The 23,471-nt window shown below is 46.4% G+C and overlaps 1 pseudogene; it reads left to right on the top strand.

Annotated features, from left to right (window-relative positions):
- Positions 1–1,338: 1,338 nt before the first annotated feature.
- On the top strand, positions 1,339–22,405 carry LOC147914257 (signal-regulatory protein gamma-like; annotated as a pseudogene).
- The last annotated feature ends 1,066 nt before the right edge of the window (positions 22,406–23,471 follow it).

The following is a 23,471-nucleotide window of genomic DNA, read 5'->3' as shown; positions in this document are numbered from 1 at the left end:
TCCCCAGGGAACCCAACCTGGGACAAAGAGGCTGTGTTGAATACCAGACAAAGTGGGTATCCCTTTGTCTCCAGGGGACAAGCAGTCATGGAAGGAGTGATTGTTTATAGTACCATATATCACAGACCATATAGTCTTACTATACTAAGAGCAATGAGAGTCCACAAAAGTGTTTATGCAAAAAATGGGTGTAATCAGATCCGTGTTGTCAAAGAGCACTTGGGTGAAGGAGGAGGAAGAGATGACAGGGGGCACAAGAAGAAGAAGGTTAGCCTAGGTAAGAGGTAATTGTTTTCTTCAGGCAATAGATAATGCTGGAGATGGAGAAATAGATTCAAGAGGTATTCAGGAGGTAAAACTAACAGGGTCTGGTAGGAGACAGATATGGGTGGATGACTGAGGGTGTAGAACATGGGTCCCTTCCTGGTTTCACCCCATGGGCAGATGATGGGCCTCAAACTTAACAGGGTGGGGTGTGAGAAGAGAATGTTTGAGTGCAGATTATGACCTCAGTTTTGAATATTTGAGGCACACAAATGAACATTTCAAGGTCAAACAATACATAGGTCTGCGTGAGGAGCTCAAGGTTAGTCTGCTACTAGGATATGGAATTAAGATTTGAACCTAGATTGTATCTTGACATCTAGTCGGTGTCTGAAGAGGAGGCAGGGGTGACAAGGAAGCAATGGGGAAACGGCCATAGCAGCCAGTGCCTGGCTATGGAGGCTTGGACATGAAAGGGTCATTAGCTCAGTGTGGGCCAAGTGTCCTTTTAAACCACAATTGTGCTTGAGTAGAGTCCATTCCAGAGGTGAAAAAGAAGGAGGTCCACATGCTGGTTCCTCTCTCTGAGAGTGTTTCTTCTGCCCCTCTACTCCCTTCCTCCAGAGCTGGCCCCAGACCCAGCACAGACAGGAAAGGCAGTCCTCACCTAACCAGGTGTATTTCCAGGTGCGTTGCTTTCCCTCTTGGAGAGTGTTCTCCCAGGCCCACCTTCCCTGGAAGCCCCTTCTATCTTCTAAAGCACAAAACATCACCATCTCCAAAACTCTAACCTCTCTCCCAGTCAAACACAATTCCTCTGCGGGAAGGAGAAGGAGGCAGCTTCCTATATTGTATGCAGGCATCCATAGCAAACCCAAGAGCTCACAGCAGACGTTGCGTCAGGACTCAATTTTACCTCTGACACCTCTGCAGTGGGGTAAGGGGTCTCTTGTCAAGTTCAACTCTATTTCCAAGAAGGTGAGGCCATAGAGATCCAGCCTCCTCCCTGCAGCTTTGCAGCTCAGTGAGGTCAGATGTTGGGCTCATGCAGAAGCTGGACCACATCTGCCCATCATGAGGTTCCAGAAGCCCCTGGCTCAGACCATGTCTCCAGGGCTCCTAGATAGGCAAGGACTATGGGGGTGGGGAGAACCTCAGATGGAATGAGGCTTGAGAAGAAGCACAAATCTGCAGAAGTTGTTTCCCTCCACCTTGGAACCCAGGACATTTCCAGCAGCAACTTCTGAGCCTGTAGCAACCTTGTCTCTCCAATTTATGATCACAAAAAATGTGTCACAGTGCCACGGCCTTTCCTCTTATCGCAGTCCCCATCCTCTGACATCATGGAGGCAGGAACTGTCCTCTGTCCTTAGAGTACAGAGTCATTGGCCTCTTCTGGACCAGATTAAACAGAGCAGGCCAAGGGTCTGCTTGGGTCACCAGGGTCACCAGGACGCCTGTCCCCACCTCCTCCCCCTACCCACCTCTGCCATCCCTGTTGCTACCTCTGCTGCTTGGACTCACAGGTGAGTGGGACCTCAGGTGTGTGTGGTGAGGACTCCCTCTGCCTGTTTACTGTGTTCTCCCCACTGATTCCTCCAGAATTTCTTTTGGGAATGTTTTCTCTGTCCCTATTCCAGAACAGGTGGAATTTAGATAACTAGACTGGGATGGCCCCCAGCTCACAAAATCTCCCAGTGGTCGTGTCTGTTCCAGAACCTTTGTGCAGGTAATGGACTCACCCCCATGGTCACACGGCTGAGCACTGCACACATCACAGCTCTCATCCCCCAGCCCCTGGGAACTGAGGATCTGTCTTTTAAACTTATTACCACCACACAGATGCTACCTGCTCAGTGGAGAAAAACATGTTGAAGAACATGAAATTGTAAACCAAGAGAAGAATCCACAATGCCTCCTTCCAGAGATAATCACTGTTAAAATTTGCGGAGGTTTGAGTGCTCATTGAACACTGGCCAGAAGTGGTCACTGGAGGTCTCTCTGGGTCAGTGGTGGAAGCTGAGCCCTGCAGGCTCCCCACAGAACTGCACGGTTCTGCCTCTACACGGTGAAGAGCTGAGCAGCCATGGGGAGCTCACTCCCCAAGGCCATGGTGTATTGGCAGAGGCTGTGAGTCCCAATTGCCACAGCAGATGGCTTGAGGGTGTCAGACCAGATGAAAGAGGAAGGAAGACCATTATCTGATTAGGAGGAAGGAGGAGGAAGGCTTGGATGTTTGAGGAGAAAATAAAATATATGAGACATCCTGGCCCACTGGAGAATTTTAGCAAACATTTAAAGAAGAATTAACACCAATTTTATACAATCTGTTCCAGAAAATAGAAGAACAGGGGCCACCTCTCTACTCATTTTATGAAGCCATTAATACCTTGATAGCAAAACCAGATACAGACTCTACCAAAAACAAAACAAAACTACAGACCAATATGTCTTACGAACTTAGACACAAAAATCTTCAACAGAATATGGGCAAATAGAATTTAACAAAGTGTAAAGCTATATACCATGACTAAGTCATATTTATTCCAGGCGTGCAAAGCTGATTCTGAAAATCAATCACTGTAATCTATCGCATCCACAGGTTAAAGAAGAACAATTGCGTGATATATCAATTGATGCAGAAAAAGCATTTGACAAAATCCAACACCCATTCATGATGAAAACTCGCAGAAAATTAAAAACAGTGGGGAACTTACTAAATTTGATTAATAAAATCTACAGGAAAACCTACAGGTATCATTATAATTAATGGTGAAAGACTGGAGGTTTTCTCCCTAAGACAAGGAACAAGGCAAGGATGTCCATTCTCAACCCCTATTCAACATAGTCCTGGAAGTTGTAGGACAGAGAGAGGGAGAAAGAGAGACGAAGTAGGGAAGGAAAGAAGGATGGAAGGAAGGAAGGAAGGAAGAAAGGAAGGAAGGAAGGAAGGGAGGAAGGAAGGAAAGGGGGAAGGAAGGAAGGGATGAAGGAAAGAAGGAAGGATTGGAGAGAAGGAGGGAGGAGGGAAGAAAAGTGTGGAAATTAATAAAAGAAACTCAAATAAATTGGCGTAGGGAAGGCCCGTAGGGGGAGCTCTCATGTCCTATCATACATTGTGGATTACTCCAAACAGTAAGAGACTTACCTTTGTACTTTGCACAGGAAGTAAAACTACTTTACTTCTTCTTCTTCTTTTTGCTTTGTGTGAGGAAGACCAGCCCTCAGCTAACATCCCTTGTGAATCCTCCTCTTTTTGCTGGGAAAGATTGGCCCTGGGCTAACTTCTGTGCCCTTCTTCCCCTATTTTATATGGGATGTCCCCACAGCATGGCTTGACAAGTGGTGCGATGGGCCCTGCCCAGCACCTGAACCTGCGAACCCCGGGCCCCCAAAGCAGAGCGGGTGAACTTAACCCCTACACAACCAGGCGGGCCCCTACTTTACTTCTGCTGGAAGATTTCTCTCCCACCCAGCAACAGCCCAGCCAATGAGAAACTCCACAGCTCAGCCACAGATAAGCCATTGCCACCCCGAACTGTTACTTTCCTACAACAGACTTTAAAACAGCCCCTCCCTGTTCTGCATTTTTCTCTATAAAACCAGCTCCCCTCCTTTATTTTCTGGATTTGTCTATGATTCTCCACGGCATGCACATCCAAAATTGCAATTCTTTTGTCTATTCAAATAAACTCATTTTGAGGACAAATTAACAAGCGAATTTATTTTCAAGCTGAAATATATGGTGTCAGAAAACTGAGATCCAAAGGAGGAGACCCTGTAGAGACTGTGACCCCAAGAATCAAGTGAGGTACCCCCACCGAGCCCCTTGTGCTCCTCGCTTCTGACAGTTGCTCCCTGCTTTCAATTTGATGAGTGTCCTCTCAGATTCTGAGCTCTGCTCTCCTTGTGTTTTGAGCTCTCAGACTTTATTCAGGATCTGAAGAGGCTTTGTCCTCTCTGGGGAGGACCTTTGTCCTCCCAGTTCAAGCCTCTGTCCTTGGGCTCGAGGCATCGTCTTGGTGAGTACTCAGTTGTTTTCTGAAGGTAGCACAGTTCCTTTTGGGGCTCAGGCTTGCTAAATAACCAGGAGATTTTCTTTTTTCTATTGAATTTATTTTATTGAGGTTACATTGTTAATAACATTATATAAATTTCAGGTGGACATAATTATATTTTGACTTCTGTATACACTGTATCACGTTCACCACCAAGAGTGTACTTTCCATCGGCCACCATACAATGTGCTCCTTTACCCCTTTCGCCCTCCCCCCACCGCCTTCCCCTCTGGTAACCACCAATGCGTTCTCCATTTCTACGTGTTTGTTTGTTAGTTTATCTTTACACATATGAGTGAAGTCATACGGTAATTGTTTTTCTCTGTCTGACTTATTTCACTCAGCATAATACCCTCAAGTTTCATCCACGTTGTTGCAAATGGGACAATTTCATCTTTTTTATGGCTGAGTAGTATTCCATTGTGTGTGTGTGTGTGTGTGTGTGTGTGTGTGTGTGTGTGTGTATCTATCCCTCTTCTCTATTCATTCATCCATTGATGGGCACTTAGGTTGCTTCCAAATCTTGGCTGGCAACTGTGACTAATGCTGCAATGAACATAAGGGTGCATATATCTTTTCAAATTACTGTTTTCATATTCTTTGGATAAATACCCAGAAGTAGAATAGTTGGGTCAAACGGTATTTCTATTTTCCACTTCTTGAGAAATCACTGAACTTTTTTCCATAGTGGCTGCACCAATTTGATTCCCACCAGCAGTGTGTGAGGGTTCCTTTTTCTCCACATCCTCTCCAACACTTGTTATTTCCTGTCTTTTTAATAATAGCCATTCTGATGGGTGTGGTGATATCTCATTGTAAATTTGATTTGCATTTCCCTAATAATTAGTGATGTTGAACATCTTTTCGTTGTCCCTGTTGGCCATCTGTATGTCTTCTTCGGGAAAGTGTTCATATCTTCTGACCATTTTTTGATCAGCTTGTTTGTTGTTTTGTTGTTGAGTTGTATGAGTTCTTTACATATTTTGGATATTAACCCTGTATCGGAGATATGATTTGGAAATATTTTCTCCCAGTTGGTGGGTTGTCTTTTCATTTTGTTGATGGTATCCTTTGCCGTACAGAAGCTTTTTAGTTTGAGGTAGTCCCTTTTTAAAATTTTTTCTTTTGTTTCCCTTGCCTGAGGAGATATGATATTCAAAAAGATACTGCTAAGACCAATATCAAGGGCATACTGCCTATGTTTTCTTCCAGGAGTTTTATAGTTTCAGGTCTCACATTCAAGTCTTTAATCCATTTGGACTTAATTTTGGGGTATGGAGTTAGATAATGGTCTAGTTTCCTTCTTTTGCATGTGGCTGTCTAGTTTTCCCAACACCATTTATTGAAGAGACTTTCCATTCTCCATTGTATGTTCTGGGCTCCTTTGTTGAAAATCAGCTGTCCTTAGATGTGTGGGGTTATTTCTGGGCTATCAGTTCTGTTCCATTGATCTGTGTGTCTGTTTTTGTGCCAGTACCATGCTGTTTTGATTACTATAGCTTTGTAATATATTTTGAAATCAGGGAGTGCAATATCTCCAGCTGTGTTCTTTCTTCTCAGCTTTGTCTATTCAGGGTCTTTTGTTCCTCTATATACATTTTAAGATTCTTTGTTCTATTTCCATGAAAAATGTCATTGGGATTCTGATTGGGATCACATTGAATCTGTCAATTGCTTTAGTTAGTATGGACATTTTAACTACGTTTATTCTTCCAATCTATGAGCACAGAATATCTCCATTTCTTTAGGTCTTCTTCAATATATTTCAAAAATGTCTTATAGTTTTCAGGGTATAGTGTTTCACTTCCTTGGTTAAATTTATTCCTAGGTATATTATTCTCTTTGTTGCAGTTGTCAATGAGATTGTATTCTTGATTTCTCTCTCTCTTCCTTCGTGATTATTGTACAGAAATGCAACTGATTTTTGTATGTTGAGTTTGTACCCTGCAAGTTTACTGTATTTGTTAATTATTTCTAATAGCTTTTTGATGAATTCTTAAGGGTTTTCTATATACAGAATCATGTCATTTGCAAATAGTGACAGTTTTACTTCTTCTTTTCCCATACGGATACCCTTTTCTTGCCTAATCGCTCTGGCTAGGACTTCCAATACTATGTTGAATAAGAGAGGTGAGAGTGGGCATCATTGCATTGTTCCTGTTCTTAGAGAAATAGTTTTCAGCTTTTCACCATTCACTATGATATTGGCTATGGATTTGTTATATATGGCCTTTATTACGTTGAGATATTTTCCTTCTATACCCATTTTATTGAGAGTTTTTATCATAAATTGATGTTGGATCTTATCAAATACCTTCTCTGCATCTATTGAGATGCTCATGTGATTTTTATTCTTTGTTTCTTAATGTGCTCTATCACATTGATTGATTTGTGGCTGTAGAACCATTGCTGCATCCCTGGAATAAATCTCATTTGGTCGTGGTGTATGATACTTATAATGTACTATTGTATTCAATTTGCTAATACTTTGTTGAGGATTTTTGCATCTATGTCAGCAGTGATATTTGCCTGCAATTTTCTTTTTTTGTGTTGTCCTCGTCTGGTTTTGGTATCAGGGTGATGTTGGCCTCGTATAATGACTTAGGAAGTGTCTTGTCCTCTCAATTTTTTTGAAGAGTTTGAGAAGGATAGGCATTAAATCTTTGAATGTTTGGGAGAATTCACCAGAGAACCCGTCTGGGTCCTGGACTTTTGTTTTTGGGGAGGTTTTTTATGACTATTTCAATCTGTTTACTTGTGATTGGTCTGTTCAGATTCTCTTTCTTTATCTTTTTTTTTAAATTGTGGTAACACGGTGTATAATGTTATATAAATTACGAGTGTACATCATGTTTTGATTTCTTTGTAGATTACATCATGTTCACCACCCAAAGACTAATTACAATCCATCACCATACACATGTGCCTAATCATCTCTTTCACTCACCCCCTCATCCCTTCCCCTCTGGTAACCGCCAATCCAATAACTGTCTCTACGTGTTTGTTTGTTGTTGTTTTTATTTTCTATTTATGAGTGAGATCATACGATATTTGACTTTGCCCCTCTGACTTATTTCACTCAGCATATTACCCTCAACGTCCATCCATGCTGTCACAAATGACCATATTTCATCTTATTTTATGGCTGGGTAGTATTCCATTGTGTATATATACCCCATCTTCTTTATCCATTCGTCCCTTGATGGGCACTTAGGTTGCTTCCAAGTCTTGGCTATTGTGAATAACGCTGCGGTGAATAGAGGGGTGCATATATCTTTACACATTCGTGTTTTCGCGTTATTTGGATAAATACCCAGCAGTGGAAGAGCTGGATCGTATGGTAGTTCTATTCTTAATGTTTTGAGGAATCTCCATACTGTTTTCCATAGTGGCTGCAGCAGTTTGCACTCCCACCAGCAGTGTATGAGAGTTCCCTTTTCTCCACATCCTCTCCAACACTTACTATTTTCTGTCTTTTTCTTGTCATAAGGACGGGAGTAATGAGCTTCGAGCTCTTTCTTGTCAGAGTTGAAAACAGAAGGCCCTGTTGTGGCCATTTTCATAGCGTCTAACTACAGCCAGTGAGAGACATTAAGGGTCATGAAGTCAAAGGACTATAATCTTCTTGAAATCACAAAGACTTTGACACATAGACTCAGTTTTCAACTGGGGAGTCAGGAATTCTAAGAATAAAACTTCACCAGATTGAAACTCTCCATGGCTCTCCCCAGATTACAGGATGACATCACATAAAGCGTTTTTCATTGTCTGGCCCGTTCCACCTCTCCAGCCTCATTTCTCACCACCTATGTCACCCCACCCCCATCCTGTCCCCACTGCCTCTCCCCCTAGAAAACAAACTCGGTGTCACACTCAGGGTTCCTGCCGTGTCCTAAACGAATTGAGATCCCCTGATGCGCCTTGAACATTGCCTGGAATGTGGCAAACCTCCATGATAATTTGTTGAACTAGTTAATGAATAAAAGTATAAAGCTCTTATCATAGCGTGTAGCACACAGAAGTATCAAAAGTGGCCAATCTCTGTCGTGCACCTGATTTGGGCCTGAAACTCTTCTGAGCACTTCACAGGTATTGATTTATTTTATTTTCATAACCTTATGTGGTAGGTACTATTATTATTCCATGATAAAGATGAGGAAACTGAGGCACAGAGAGGTTAGCAACTTGCCCAAGGTTACCCAGATGGTAAGTGGCAGAGCTGGGATTCAAACACAGGGCAACCTCATCAATGAGTTGTAATTAGCATGAAGCTCCTACTATTTGCCAGGCACTGTGCTAGTGCTAGATGCATTACACCCGTGATCTCTAATTTCATGATAACTGCCATTTAATACATGAAGAAATGGCAGCCCAGAGATGTTAGGCAACTTGTCCAGGCTCACATAGCCAGGAAGAGCTAGAGCTAATGATCAAGCCAGATCTGCCTGCTGTAAATCCCATACTCTCTCCTACTTTCAGCATGGCTTCTGGGCTGTCACTTAAGGAAAGGAAGCCATCAAACTCCTACTCTTCCTTTAAGATACAGCTCAAGGGTCCTTTCTGCGGTGACACTTCCCCTGACCTCTTCCTCACCCAACCCCAGTGCCCCAGTGAGTCGCTTCCTCCTTGAGCCTCCACACCCCCAACCCCTGCCCTTCACACAATGGTATAGTGGTTAAAAATACTGCTCTGTGCTCACGTGGTCTCGGGTTCAAATCATGGTTTCCCTGGGGAACATTGACTAACCCTGTGTGTGATCATTTAAGGGTGATTATTTTCTCATCTGCAGAATGCTGCTGAGAACAGCACCTCCCTCACAGGGTGGGGTGAAATATGCACCAATCCTAGCCCAGGGCTGTGAAGCCCTTACCCCACTGTGCTGTAATTGTCTGTTTCAGTGTCTGTCTCCATCACTGACTCGAGGGCAGGAACTGATTCTGATGATCTCTCTGCCCCTAGCACCCAACCTGGCTGAGAAGAGGTATTAAATAAATGTGAAGTAAATGAATGAAAAAGAAATAACTGAATCTTAGAATCCTGGTCTCACAATTTCATACATATAATCTAAGAACCTGGCATCACGTAACTGCAAAGTTGAAAGGATCTTAGAGACCAACTTCCCGAGGATTTCAATCACTTGACTATCACCCACAGTTAGTAATGCACTTTATGTTCCCATCCAGTGCAAACACACAAATACACACACACACACACACACACACACACGCTGAAAGTTTCAAGAAACAGTACTTTCCCTTACTGTGTGGGATAAACTAGGATATTTAATTCCTCTTCTCGTCTCCTCTTTTCTTTCTCTTCTCTTCTCTTCTCTTCTCTTCTCTTCTCTTCTCTTCTCTTCTCTTCTCTTCTCTTCTCATCTCTTCTCTTCTCTTCTTTCCTCTCTTTTCCAATTTTAACAGGCGCGGCTTTAAGTCCACTAAATTCATTGTGACCACGATTGCGTTGTGGCCTCTGGTTTGAAAAACACTTCTCCAGTCCAGCTGCTCAGCCTGCGCCTTCCTCAAGTGTCCCTGACCTGAGCCTGTACGTGCACACCCCTGGAAAGGGAAGTGCCCCTCAGAAGGTGAGAGTTTCATTGTGGGACAGCAGGAATTGTTTGAAAGTCCTTTCTCTGAAGTCAAAACGAGCCTGCGGTAACTTCCCTGTTGGTGCCGTCTGGCTCGCTGGTCTCTGTGGCTGCATCTTCTGGAGCAGGTCACTTCCTCTCGCTGGGGTCACTTTCTTCCCCTGCCCCCACCCATGAGCCCCACCTAAGTGCATTGTGCCTAAAAGCCCATCATCAAAACCAGTCTTTGAGGTTAAGGCCTTGATCTCCACCCACCATCTCCCATTGTTGTGTTTGTGGGGGTCACTGGGGCCAGTCCATCCGTAGTGGCTGAGTCTTCAGCTCCTGTACAGAGATGTGTTGGGACTGCGTGGGGTATCAGAGTCTGAAGGGTGGTGGGAGGGTGCTGCTGGTGATGTCAGAGACATGGATGGCACAGAGGGGCCCTGCAGGGTCCTGGGTCCTGCCACACAGCAACCTGAGGTGGCTCCTACCCCCAACATCAGACCTGCTCCCTCTGGAGTAGTTTGCCTCTCCTCACCTGAGAAAGGCAAGGGCAGGAGGCAGCACAGACCACATAATTAGCAGAACCTGGTGCAAACTGAGAAGGCAGAGCTCTTATTCAAAAATCAGGAAGTGTTTCAATAAAGTGAGAGCAGAGCATTAAATCAAGCACGAGCTCCTACGAGTGTGGGCCCCGGGCAGCTGCAGGGTCAGATACCCATTATGCTGACCCTGGCCCTGTGCCTGGGAGGCAGGCTCAGCGGCCGTGTGTGATTGAGGCCTAGGACCCCCGAGTGCAGGAGAGGAAACCAAGCCCATGATTATTTGGGGAAGAGGGTCCTTAGAGACCTTCTGGCCCAAACCTTCCATGTCCACTTGTAGAACCTGAGGCCCAGAGAGATGGCCCAAGGTCACCCTGCAAATTGGTGGCAGAGCCAGATCACAGCCCTGGACCCTCGCTCTGTTTCCTCTCCGTTTCTTCTGGAGTTGGTCTCATCCTATGCGGTGTCTTTAGAAACCATTCACATGATGACAATTTTCAAATGTCTATTCCCCCTCCCCACCACCCATCTCTCTCCCCACAAGCTCCAGACACCCGTGTCCAGCTGTCCACACCTGCAGGGGCCTCAGGTTTCCTATCCTCCCCCAGCTTCCTCCCTGACCCTCCCACCTACTCCCCCACAGCCACCAGAGTGAGTTACTAATTTATAAATTTATCCTGCCACACCTCTGCTCTCAGCCCACCGATGCGTTGCACACAGAGTACAATTCAACCTCTTTACCACGGCCTACAAGACCAGGCCCTGTGGTTTCTCCCATGATTGTCTGTCTCCCTCCCCTCTGCTCCCACACAGTGACCTTGCAGGTGCTCAGACGCCCCAGCTCACGCCTACCCTGCGTGCCGCCTTCCTTCTCTGGAGCTCTTCCCCCAGATCTCCCCGTGGCTCCTTCATTCATTCAGGGCTCAGCTCACGTAGCCCTTCCCCCAGAGGTCTTCCTATGCACCCTGTCCCAAACACACCCCCGCACTCTCTCTCCCCTGCCTCCTTTATTTTCCTTCATACAGTCAACCCTCCTTGAAATGACATTGCACATTTGTTCCTTTATTTTCAGTCTTCCCTCTAGAATGTAGCTTCCTCGAGGGTTGAAATCAGTCTTGCTCACTGCTCAGTTGCTCAGTGCCTTGAATGGTGCCGGGCATATAACTGATGGTCTATCAAGAGCTGTTGTAGGAGTGAAGAAACTGATAATGAAATGAGTTCATTCAGCAAAGCTGTTCAGATTCTACTCTGTGTCAGGCGCTGTGCTTGGCCCCGAGGACTCAGACATGGAGCAAGTGGGCAGGAAAGGCTCCCTGCCCTCCAGGAGTTGGGTTGTCGTCTTGGGGAGAGACAGGTCTTTGTTTGGGGAGCAGCAGAGTGACAGAAGTGGCCTGTCTAAGCTGGGGTAAGCCTGTCTAAGACGATGGGGTGAGGGTGAAATATAATGGGTCCCTGCAGCAAAGCTTGGATTTTAGGGACAATTGATGTCTCTTTTTTGAAGAGCTAAGGCCTCTCTGTCCCTCTCTGTTCCTTCAGCCCGTGAGGCCAGGGCTGGGGCCCAGACTCATGAAGAGTGCTCTTGGGGCCCCAGACCCCGTAGGAGCTGGAGCTTATAGACTGGGTGAGATCCATTTCCTGCTGGCGCTGGAATCAGATAGAAGAATGGCTTGGCTCCACCCAGAGGAGATGAGCCTCCCCCAGTGTGCACGGGGCCCAGCCTGAGGGAGCCTGTGGGCACCTTGGCCCACCTCAGACCACCCCAGAAGGACTCCAATCTCCCCACTTCTCCCCAAGCCATCCAGCCTCACACAGCAGGCAGCCCGTGGCTACCCAGCCCCTGTAGCCCCACCCTGGTGTGGTCACTCTCCTCCTTCCCTGCAGATGGGGGGACTGAAGCCCAAGGGCAGATGTGAAGGCCTTGAGAGTAAAATCACTACCTCCAAGTCTTCTCTGCTTTCTCATTGGTAGTGTTGGCTCCTTTGCCTTACCCCCATAGCACATGTACCCTCTCTTGTTTATTTATCCATCCATCCATCCATCCATCCATCCTTCCATCCATCCATCTATCCATCCATCCATCTATCTATCCATCCATTCAACAAACATTCATTGAGCACTTACTACGCTCCCGGCACTTACTTACAGTAGTAAATGAGAGCTTCATCCCTGCCCTCACAGTGCTTAGAGTCTAATGAGGGGAAGAGTCATATTGCAGACACAGTCATGCACTGTATAACAATATTTCCTTCAATGATGGTTGACATATATGATGGTCGTCCCATAAGATTTTAATGGAGCTGAAAAGTTCCTATTGACTAGTGCCATCATTGTCATAGTAACACCGTAGTGCAACACATAACTCACGTGTTTGTAGTGATGCTGGTGTAAACAAACCTACTACTCTGCCAGTCTTATAAAAGTAAATCACATAAAATTATGTACAGTAAATGATGCTTGATAACAGTAATAAATGACTATGTTACTTGTTTATGTATTTACTACATTGTAGTTTGTGTCGTTATTTTAGAGTGTACTTTTCTACTTATAAAAAAAGTTTACTGTAAAAGAATGTGCCATATAACACTGCCAGCAGCCTCACACATCTCCTGTTTACTGCGTCTCTTGATTGCATCATTTTCTCTTGTGCTTGATTTAATCTCATGTTGTCTTGTTCATTATGTCCCCTAAGATTACAAAATCCACTGCCTCTGTTGCCAGTAAGAGGCCACATTGATGACTGACCTGGAAACAAAATTAAAAGGGATTAAGGACTACAAAGTGGAAAATCAGTGATAATTATTGCTCACCAGTCAAGCACGTCCCATTCCACCCTAGCTACGATCTTCAAAAACAAGAACAAAGTGATGGAAGCTGTTAAAGGATCTGCTTCATTGAAGGCAGTGAGACTAACAACAATTCGTGAACGGTCTATATCAGACATGGAGAAACTACTAGTGACATGGATTGAAGACCAGTCACAGAAGCGTATCTCTCTCAGCACAGTGACAACCACAGACAAAGAAAAAATTCTGTGATGTTGAAAGCAAAAGCTGGACCTGACTATAATGTTGAATTTACTGCTAGCTCTGGGTGGTTTAAATGACTCAAGAATCATTATTCATGACATAATGTGAGTGAGTGGTGAGTCTGCGAGTGCTGATGTGAAGGCAGCTGAAGAATTTTTGGAAACTCCAGATGAGCTGATTGTGGAGGAAAATTACTTTCTAGAGCAAATATTCTATATGGATGAAACTTCCCTATTTTGGGAAGGGATGACCAAAAGGACTTTCATCCATGAGGAGGTCAAGTCAATGTCAGGGTTCAAAGTTTTTAAGGACAGGATACCAGTCTTTCTTGGGGGCAATGTTGCCGTTACAAATTGAAACTGTCTGTGATCTGGCACAGTGACAACCCCAGGGCCTTCAAGCATATCAGTAAACACACACTGCCAGTGTATCTGTACTACAGGAGCAATAAGAAGTCATGGATGACCCAGCTCCTCTTCCAAGATGCCCTCCTGGATTGCTATCGTTGAAATGGAGAAGTACTGTTTGGAGAATAACATACCTTTCAAGATTTTGCTTATTGTTGACAATGCTCCTGGGCAACTTCCTTGTATTGGTGCTCTTCATCCCAATGTCAAAGTGGTGTTTCTCCCTCCAAACACCACCTCTTTGATCCAACCAATGGATCAAGGAGTTATAGCAGCTTTTAAGGCCTACTACTTGAGAAGGACCTTTGCCCAGGCTATTACTGCAACTGAGGAAGACAGTGATTCAATTCTGGAAGGAATACAACATTTATGACTACATCAAGAATCTTGCTTGGGCTTGGGGTGATGTCACTGAGGAGTGTATGAATGGCATCTGGAAGATGACACTCATGAGGTTAGTCCATGACTTCAAAGGATTTCCCCAAGATGAGGAGGTTGCAAAAATCAACAAGGCTGTAGTCGAGATGGCAAATAACTTTAATCAGAGTGTGGATGAGGATGACACTGAGGAGCTCCTAGAGGTGGTTCCTGAAGAATGGACTAATGAGGAGTTGTTGGAACTGGAACAGGAATGTACAGCTGAAGAAGAAGCAAGAGAAAAGGAAACTGCAGAAGAAGAAAAAGAAGAAGCCCCAAGAAAATTCACAATGAAGAGTTTACCAGAAGCTTTTGCAGACCTCAACAAGCTCCTTAAAAAGTTTGAAACCATGGACCCCAACGCCAAAAGCTTTTCATTGACAGAAAGGAATGTTCATGGTGCGTTATCTGCTTACAAGCAAATCTATGATGAAAAAAGAAACAAACCAAGCAAACCACCACAGACATACTTCTGGAAAGAGTGACACCTCCTCAAGGAGAGCCTCAGGCAGGTCCTTCAGGAGGTGTTCCAGAAGAAGGCATTGTTATCACAGGAGATGACAGCTCCATGCATGTTGTTGCCCCTGAAGGTCTTCCAGTGGGACAAGAGGTGGAGCTAGGAGATAGTGACATTGATGATCCTGATTGTGTAGGCCTAGGCTAATGTGTGTGGTTGTGTCTTAGTTTTAATAAAAAAGTTTAAAAAGTAAAAAACAATAAAATTTTTTAAAAATAGAGAAAAGCTTACAGAATAAGGATATAAAGAAAGAAAATATTTTTATACAGCTGTACAATGTGTTTGTGTTTTAAGCCAAGTGTTGATACGAAAGAGTAAAAAAGTTAAAAAATTTAAAAAGTTTATAAAGTAAAAAAGTTACAGTAAGATAAGGTTAATTACTGAATAAGGAAATATATATATATATATATATATTATTTTTTTGCGTGAGGAAGATGAGCCCCGAGCTAACATCCATGCTAATCTTCCTCTTTTTGCTGAGGAAGACCAACTCTGAGCTAACATCTATTGCCAATCCTCCTCCTTTTTTTGTCCCCAAAGCCCCAGTAGATAGTTGTATGTCATAGATGCACATCCTTCTAGTTGCTGTATGTGGGACACGACCTCAGCATGGCCGGAGAAGCGGTGTGTCAGTGCATGCCTGGGGTCTGAACCCGGGCCGCCAATAGTGGAGCTTGTGCACTTAACCGCTAAGCCACGGGGCCGGCCCTAAAGAAAATATTTTTTATAAATTTAGTGTAGCCTAGTGTACAGTGTTTATAGAGTCTACAGTCGTGAACAGTAATGTCCTAGGCCTTTACCTTCACTTACCACTCACTCACTGAATCACCCAGAGCAACTTCCATCCTGCAGGCTCCATTTGTGGCAAGTGCCTTATATGGGTATACCATATTTTACCTTTTATACTGTATTTTTAGTGTACCTTTTCTATGTTTAGATACACAAATACTTACCATTGTGTTACAATTGCCTACAGTATTCAGTACAGTAACATGCTCTGCATGTGTGTAGCCTAGGACCAATAGGCTGTACCATAGCCCAGGTGTGTAGTAGGCTATAACATCTAGGTCTGTGTAAGGACACTCCAGGATGTTCACACAATGATGAAATAGCCAATGACACATTTCTCAGAACGTATCCCCATCAGTAAGTGTCACATAACAGTAATTGCAAATTAAAAATTAAATACAGCCTTGATAACTGCTATGGAAGAGAAGTACCTGAACCCCTGGGGGCGTCAGGGTGGGGAAGGCTTTCCTGAGGGAGGAACTTTCACCCAAGACCTTGCTGTCCAATACGGCAGCCACTGGCCACACATGGTTATTGAGCACTGGAAATGTGGCTGGTGCCACGGAGGAACTAGATTTTTAATTGTATATAATCTTCATTAATTGAATTTAAATTTAATAACTGAAGCAGTGTAACATAGATATATAGTTTTTGTTAAACACAACTTTATTGTTTTGGTAGGAGTACATTTCACTTTTTTGAAAATTTCAAACATTAAAGGAAAAAATAATGTGAAATAGCACAATATTTTTTATATTGTTTATATGTTGATGATATGATTTCAGATATTGGGTAAAAGAAAATATATTAGTTCAAATTAATTTCACCTCTTTCTTTTTACTTTTTCAGTGTGGACACTAGAAAATCTAAAACTCCCTCCGTGGCTCACACTGTATTTCTATGGACAGAGCTGAGCTAAGAGCAGAAGGGTGTGGGAGGAGTTAACACATGGCAGCAGCGTGAAGGGTATGGGGGGCACGTCACATTTCTTAGGATGGAAATTCACATTTATTTGGCTCCTGTTTTATGCTCAGGACTTTAGACTTCATATGCACAAGACCCAGTCACGGTAGATGTCACTAGCCTCTTGTGACAGATGAGGAAACTGAGGCTTGGGCTTGACAAGGTCTGGTGGCTGGTGTGACCGCTTCATGAACTGTCTGCACTTTGCAGGGGGCCAACCTGAGCTGGTTTCATTGGTCTGTGAGCACTGCTTTCACCTCGGCTCTGTCAAATTTCTCCTTCCTGCCTCTCTCTGGTCTCTTAGGCAGAGCCCACGTTTCTGGACGCTTGCAGAATGGAACCATGGATGAATTATTTTATCAAACTTTTCTGAAAAAGCTATTCTGTGTCAGACCCTGTTTAAAGCCCAGCCCAAGCCAGGCTGGTTCCCAATGTCAACATCACGTCCAGTGCAGAGTCGACACCACACCCTCCTTCCCTCACCACAGCCAGCGCTGCCCCCAAGTCTCTGCTGAGGGATCTGGAAGGGGTGGAGGCGAAGCGTTCTTCTGTTCCCCCTCCCTTCCCTGAATTGGGTCGCAGGTGTGGATCCTTCGGCGGGCCATGTGTGTGTGTGCATGTGTGTGCATGCGTGTGTGCATGTGCTGTGTGTGTTGTAGGGCTGCCTGCTGCACAGCTCTCTTGTGCATGATCTGATACAGCTCCACACCTGCCCCCCCTGGAGTCCATGCTGCCATCTTGATGGGCTGTCGACAGGATGCTCTGAGCTCTCCGAGGACCTCGCCCCCTTCCACTCTGCACGGGGGAAGTTCAGGCTGCTCCCCTTCCACCCCATCCCTCTGCCCTGCCCTCTCTCTTCAGTTCCTTTCTCTAGTGCTCGGGGCAGCAAGACCACTGTCTTCCTCAGAAGACACCTGGGGGTGAGAGGCCGGCCTCCTCCTCCTGCAGGCACCCCGATCTCTAGGATTTATCTTCTCGGGGTGTCTTGCTTGGCTGAGGCAGCAGTGAGGGTTGTGAGGGGAGAGATTCCATAGCAGTCTCCCCCAGGCTGACAAGTCCCCCCACAGTTAGCTGAGTGTACAGAGCAGGGGGGAGGTGGGGTGGCTGGGGGCACAGGCCACACTTTGCTGCTTTTTATCCCCCCTGAGAACACACCTGGCCCCAAAGCTTCATTCATTGTGACGCAGTACCTACTCTGTGCCCAGACAGTGCTGGGTGCTGGTTACAGCAATGGGCGAAAGACAGCGATCCTCACGGCCAATCATTTTTCATGGGGAAACAGATAAAACAAAGAGGTGTGTGTCAGCTCTGGCCATTGGGGAAGCCAAATCGAGCAGAGTAAGGGGATGGAGAGGGACCAAGCAGAGAGGCCAGGGCAATGGCTGCTGCGTTTAACCTTCATCTTCCCCTAACTCAGAGCCTGGTAGACAGTTCTGGGCAACAGGAGAAGCCCTGGCCGACGCTCTGCAAGCCTAGTAAAGTGGTGGGGCAGGGGCTGGGTTTCCAAGTCTATGCTCTGTCTTTGTTTTATTTGGTCGTATATGCCCAGGCCCACTTCACCAACCCTTCCTGGACCACATCCCATCCCCTCTGTGGTCTCAGAAGCCCTCCTTGGGCCTGGGCCAGAGCAGGCTCTGCATCACATCTGTTCATCGTGAAGGAGGCTCACCACATCAGAGGGAGCTCTGTTGCTTGAAGCTGTAGATGGATCCCAGCCACTCGCCACTCTGGCTTGTGGGGCGTCAGAAACAGTCAGCACCCAGCCCAAAGGCAGCAGACGCATCCCAGGCTAGAGACATCAGGCCTGAAGTTTTGGGGTATAGAAGGAAGCCTGGGCCACAGTGACCACTTCTCTCACTGTGGCTCCAACCACTGCTCCAGGCCTGGGGGTGGATGAATGGCCAGGAAGCACATGACCCTCCCCAGGCTGTCAGCAGACCAGGCAGTGCTCCTGGGCTCACGTAGAGCCTCAACGGGGGGTTGGTGCACGTGGCCCTCCTGGGCTTCTACCCAGTCTCCCTGACATCAGCTCTGGTCTGGGTGGCTACCGAAACTAGGTCAGAAAGAGCATGAGAGTGGGAAGACAGAGGGAGAGAGGAACCGCTGAGTGATGACCCTAAGTCAGGTAGACCTGCTTAACATCCCTTCTTAGCCACTGACAGGTCACTGTGTGACCTTGTGCAAGTCCCTAAACCCCTCTGAGTCTCTCTTTCTTCTTCTGGAAAGTGGGGACAATAATACCAGACTCCCACGGTTGAGACGCAGATGAAAATGAGCACCTAAACCTGAAAGTGTTTTATAAATCACAGGGTGCTGTGTGGGTGGGGTGATGATTATCAGAGGAGAGGAGAGCATGCTGCAGAAGGTACCAGAGCTCTGTGCTAAGAGGACATGCTTCCATGGCCTCCAGAGCTGCCCTCATCGCCTATCACCCTGTGTTGTCAATGCTGGTTCATTTCCCCACACATCTGACCAGATGCTCCTTGAGGGCACGGGTCACATCTGACACATCTCTGTGTCTCCAGCACTCAACTCCCATACTCGCTCAGATCAGGTGCTCAGGAGATGCAGTGAAGACTTGGAGAGGTCCCTGCTGTCTGACCTCTGTCCTCAGGGGAAGGGAAGAGTCTAGTGCTGCAGTTGTCTTGGGATGACTCCAGGAGACTGATCCTAGGTGAGCATCAGAAGTGCTTTGTCCTAGTCCCAGCTTTGTGAGGATGGAGGAAGCTGCCTCATGTGGAGAGCTCCTCGTCACTGGAGGTGAGCAAGCAAGAGGATGGAGGCCTGATGAGGTGTTGATGGGAAGGACCTGATTAGGAAGGACAAACATCTGGGCCTGCAGTGATTCTTGACTTCACACTTACATGCAAAATGGAAACCTTGATTCCTCACCACAGCTCTCCCATCCCAAGTGTCTCCAGTTTTCCCCATCTCGAAAACTAGAAGCAACATCCACCCATATGCTCAAGAGAAGAACCTAAGAATTATTTACCCATAATTCATTCTGTCCCTCATCCCACATTCAGTCCATCACCAAGTCCTGTTGGCTGTATCTTCCAAATGTCTCTAGGGTCCCTCCATGTCTCACCACCCTAGTCCAGGCACCATCACCTCACACCTGGTGGTCTGCGCCAGCCTTCCCGCTGGTCTCCCTGCTCCTATCCTGCCACCCTCCTCTCCACTCTCCACAAGGCAACCCCAGTTGTTTCCTAAAACATGTCAATGAGACTCCCTTGCCCCTCTGTTTAAAGTCTCCGATTGCTTCCCATCACACCCAAAGTAGAGTCAAGATTGTCAGCATGTCCCACAATGCTCTTCTCGATCTGGACCTCTTTGCCCACGATGCTGGAGTCCTAGAGACCTCTCAGTTTCCAAGTCCACCAAGCTCCTCGTATCTGAGATGCTTCTCATCTGCTGTTCCCCCTTTATAGAAGGTTCTTCCCCTGCACCTTCCCATGGCTGGCTCCTATCCATTCCTCAGTTTCAGCTCAAAATGTCACCTCCTCCAGGAATCCATCTTCCACCACCCATCTAGAATAAGTTCCCCCAGTATTTTCCATCTCTACACTCTTTGGGTTTCCCTGAAGTCATTGAGATCCAGTCGTAATGATTTATTTGCTCATTTGCTTGTTATCATCTGTTCATACACTCCCCGACGCTGGAGCCAGACATGGCACACAGTAAGTCTGCAGGGTCTGACCCACCATGGGCATCTCTTACAGGCTACTGGTGTTGGATGTGTCCCACTCTGTGCAGTCACATGTCCTCTTTCGTAGCTGGGCAGTCCTTTATCTCTCCGACGGGCACGTCTCAGAGGACAACCCCTGGACATTCAGTGCCTTTCAACAACACTGCTGGCCCCTTCAGCTCCTGGGATTTCAATGTTGCCTGGATGAAGGACAGAGATGAGCATCAGCCTCAGTTCAGCACCTGGTGGCTGACAACAAAGGCAATTACTCCATCACGGCCCCAGCAAGGTCTGGGTGACACTGGCCTGACAATATGTTTCCTTGGAGGTCACCTGTGAAGTCACCCACGCAGTCCTGGCAGAGCCTCTCTCAAGTGCTCCATGGTGAGCGGGCAGTGTGGTTGGGTGTGGGGCATTGTTTCCCTGGCAGCATTGGCTTTCAAAGTCTTTCACCTGAAGCCCCATCTCACAAATGGGAGACCAGAGTTCCTCATGCCGTGGCTAATCTCGTAGGACAGCGGGGCGGGCACAGGTTCCAGAGCCGACCACCTGGTTCAATCCTGGCCGTCCCACTTCACAACTCGTGTGATCTTGGGTAAGCTACTTAACCTCTCTGTGCCTCAGTTTCCTCTTAGAATGAGAATAAAATTAAGACCTACCTCATAGATTTCACATGAGGATTAAATGAGTTAATCTTTGTGAAGCACCTAGAATACCACCTGGCACACAGGGAGTTGTTTATGAATGTTTCATCTTATTATTATTATTATCTGGGCCCAATCTTCCATTCCAAGCATCTTTCTTCTATTAATATCATTGGTATTAGTTTTCGATTTTAAATATTTATTATTTATTCATCATACATGAATATCTACTGTGTGTCAGGCACTGTTCTAGGTGCTAGGGATACAGCAATGACTAAAATTAAGTCCCTGTCCACATGGGCATCATATTTTAGCAATTCTTAAATTATATTTCATGCTATGAAATATTTGAAACCACAGAAAATAAAATACCAGAGACCCAAGTACATGTACCCATACTAATAACATTTAGCTCTATTTGCCTTACACGGAGCATAGAAGAAAAAGTTCTTTCTTTCAAGAAAAGGTGACTAAGGAGATTGTGAAAGATCTTGTGGCTGGTTCCTGGGAGAGGGAAACTTAGGGGCAGGCTGGCAGGGGTAATTTCTTCAGCAGTTTCTTTCTGTCCCTCTGTCTAGTTGTCCCCACCCTGAAGATCACCAGGCCCTCAGGGACACCCTTCCATGTGGGTCAGAAAGTGAATCACACTCGCCACTCGAGCCACTTCTATCCCTCGTCCCTGCACCTCACTTGGATGGAGAACAGGCACAAGATCCAGACCGTGGAGTCCCCCCAGGTCACGTGAAACCAGATGGGATCTGCTCCCTGGAGCACACGTGTCGGGCAGAGGCCATGCTGGACGGGAGCCAGTTTGCCTTCTGGGTGGTACAGGATGAGCTGCACCCAGTCCAGGCCAACATCACCCTTCTCAGGCATCAGGCTGGGGAAAGGTGAGTGTGGCCTCTCACCCAGACCCTCTGGGCAGCACGGCTGGGAGGGTCAGGGTGGAAACCGGGGCCTTCTGCCTGGGGTGTAGACAGCAGTAGGTCAGGGACTCAGGGCAGCACTGGATGAAGGGGAAGGAAGGGAGGACACCTTAGGCTGGAGATAAAACTCACAGGCATTCCCCCCTAAATTCCACTCCTCCCTCCCTCCCCCACACCCCCACCAAGAAGTAGGAGCGGGTCCTCCCTTCCCCAATTCCATGCACTCTTCAGGTTGAAAGATCTCCACCTTAACACTTGACTGCAGGAAATAGCAGAGAGTAAGGACTGCTTTTGGAGCCCAAGTTCCTTCTAGGACGGCTATGAATCAAGACCTGTCTAGCTGGAAGTTCCTGGAAGTCAATTCTAAAGAGAGACCAGAATTCTTGACTCAGCTGGGAACAGGGTGGGTGCAGGTGCAGGATTCTCCTTCTCTCTAGTACCCAGTGTGCTCCACTCTCTCCTCGTTCTCTGCCTCTTTTTTCTCTCCTCCTCCTCCTCCTCCACTTTCTCCTCCTTCCCTTCCCCCCATCCTAATCCTCTTTCTCCTCTTCCCTCCAGCTCACCCTTTGTGTCCTCAGATGACTTTCTCCACTAGGGGGAGTGGCCCGCTAGCAGTTCAGACCCAGAGGAGAGCACTGCTTTTCTTGGTCCAGCTGGATCAGCTTGGGAGCATGAATGACTGGCTCAGAGGAGATTCGAGACAGGGAGGGGAGAAGGGAGGATTAGGATTGGCCAGGCCTGGGTGACAGGGGTAAGCAGAGTGTGGACTGACAGCTCTCCACTACCATGTGAGGTGGGCAAGGACAGCTCCCCACAGGAATGTGAGCCTCTGTGCCTGCGTGTTTTATAGTCCATGTCACTACCAGTGAAACGGTGGGCAGGACACCGGGCTGGTGAAACAACACATCTTCACAACAGGGGCTGTGACCTACTTTCTTTCTCTCCCTGAGAGAGCTGGCCTTCATCTATCTGCTGTGAGAATTCTCAGGGGATGATCCCACTCACCACTCAATTTCTCCATGCCCTTTTTTTGCTGTCCAGCAGAAATAAGAAAAATGTTCACCCAGCGGGATATGTAGATCTGGGTGAAAACGTAGAAACTGGTGCTTTCTGATGGGATGGAAGTTACATTATTTGTGGAGTGACAGTGTCCCAGGCTTCACACTCCTTGGACTTGGTGGCCTTTACCCACCACATGCAGAAATTCCATCCACAGAGTGGGCATTTCACTTGGCTGGCGAAATGCCAAATGTTCAAGGGAGCTGAGAAACTCGCGTCTAAGCAGAATGGCCATGGGACCTACACTCTGGAAAGATTGCAGTTGATGAATGAGTTGGTGCAGGTGTCTGAGCAGGTGCTCACTTCTAAGGTGCAGCATGAAGCACAGCCTCCAATCAGGGCCAACGTCACACTGTCTGGAGCAGCCTATACCAGACACAAGCCCATTGGCAGCCAAAGTAAGCTCACCTGTACTCCTGTGAGCAGCTGGTTCACCTCTGTCTCCTGACTAAAGTGAGGTACTTAAACTCACGGGGCCCAATTTGGTGTCTCCTTCTGCCCATTGGTATTTAGGTCCAGAGACACCTGCCCTTATCTTTGTGGCTATCCTCCTGGGCCTCAAGGTGACACTTGTGATGAGTTTCATATCACCTACATTCACA

The sequence above is a fragment of the Ceratotherium simum genome, chromosome 21, assembly GCF_057802395.1.
Source record: "Ceratotherium simum simum isolate JZ-2026a chromosome 21, ASM5780239v1, whole genome shotgun sequence".
Classification (NCBI taxonomy): domain Eukaryota; kingdom Metazoa; phylum Chordata; class Mammalia; order Perissodactyla; family Rhinocerotidae; genus Ceratotherium; species Ceratotherium simum.
The sequence above is the reverse complement of the archived record's forward strand: the minus strand, read 5'-3'. Positions and strand labels throughout refer to the sequence as shown.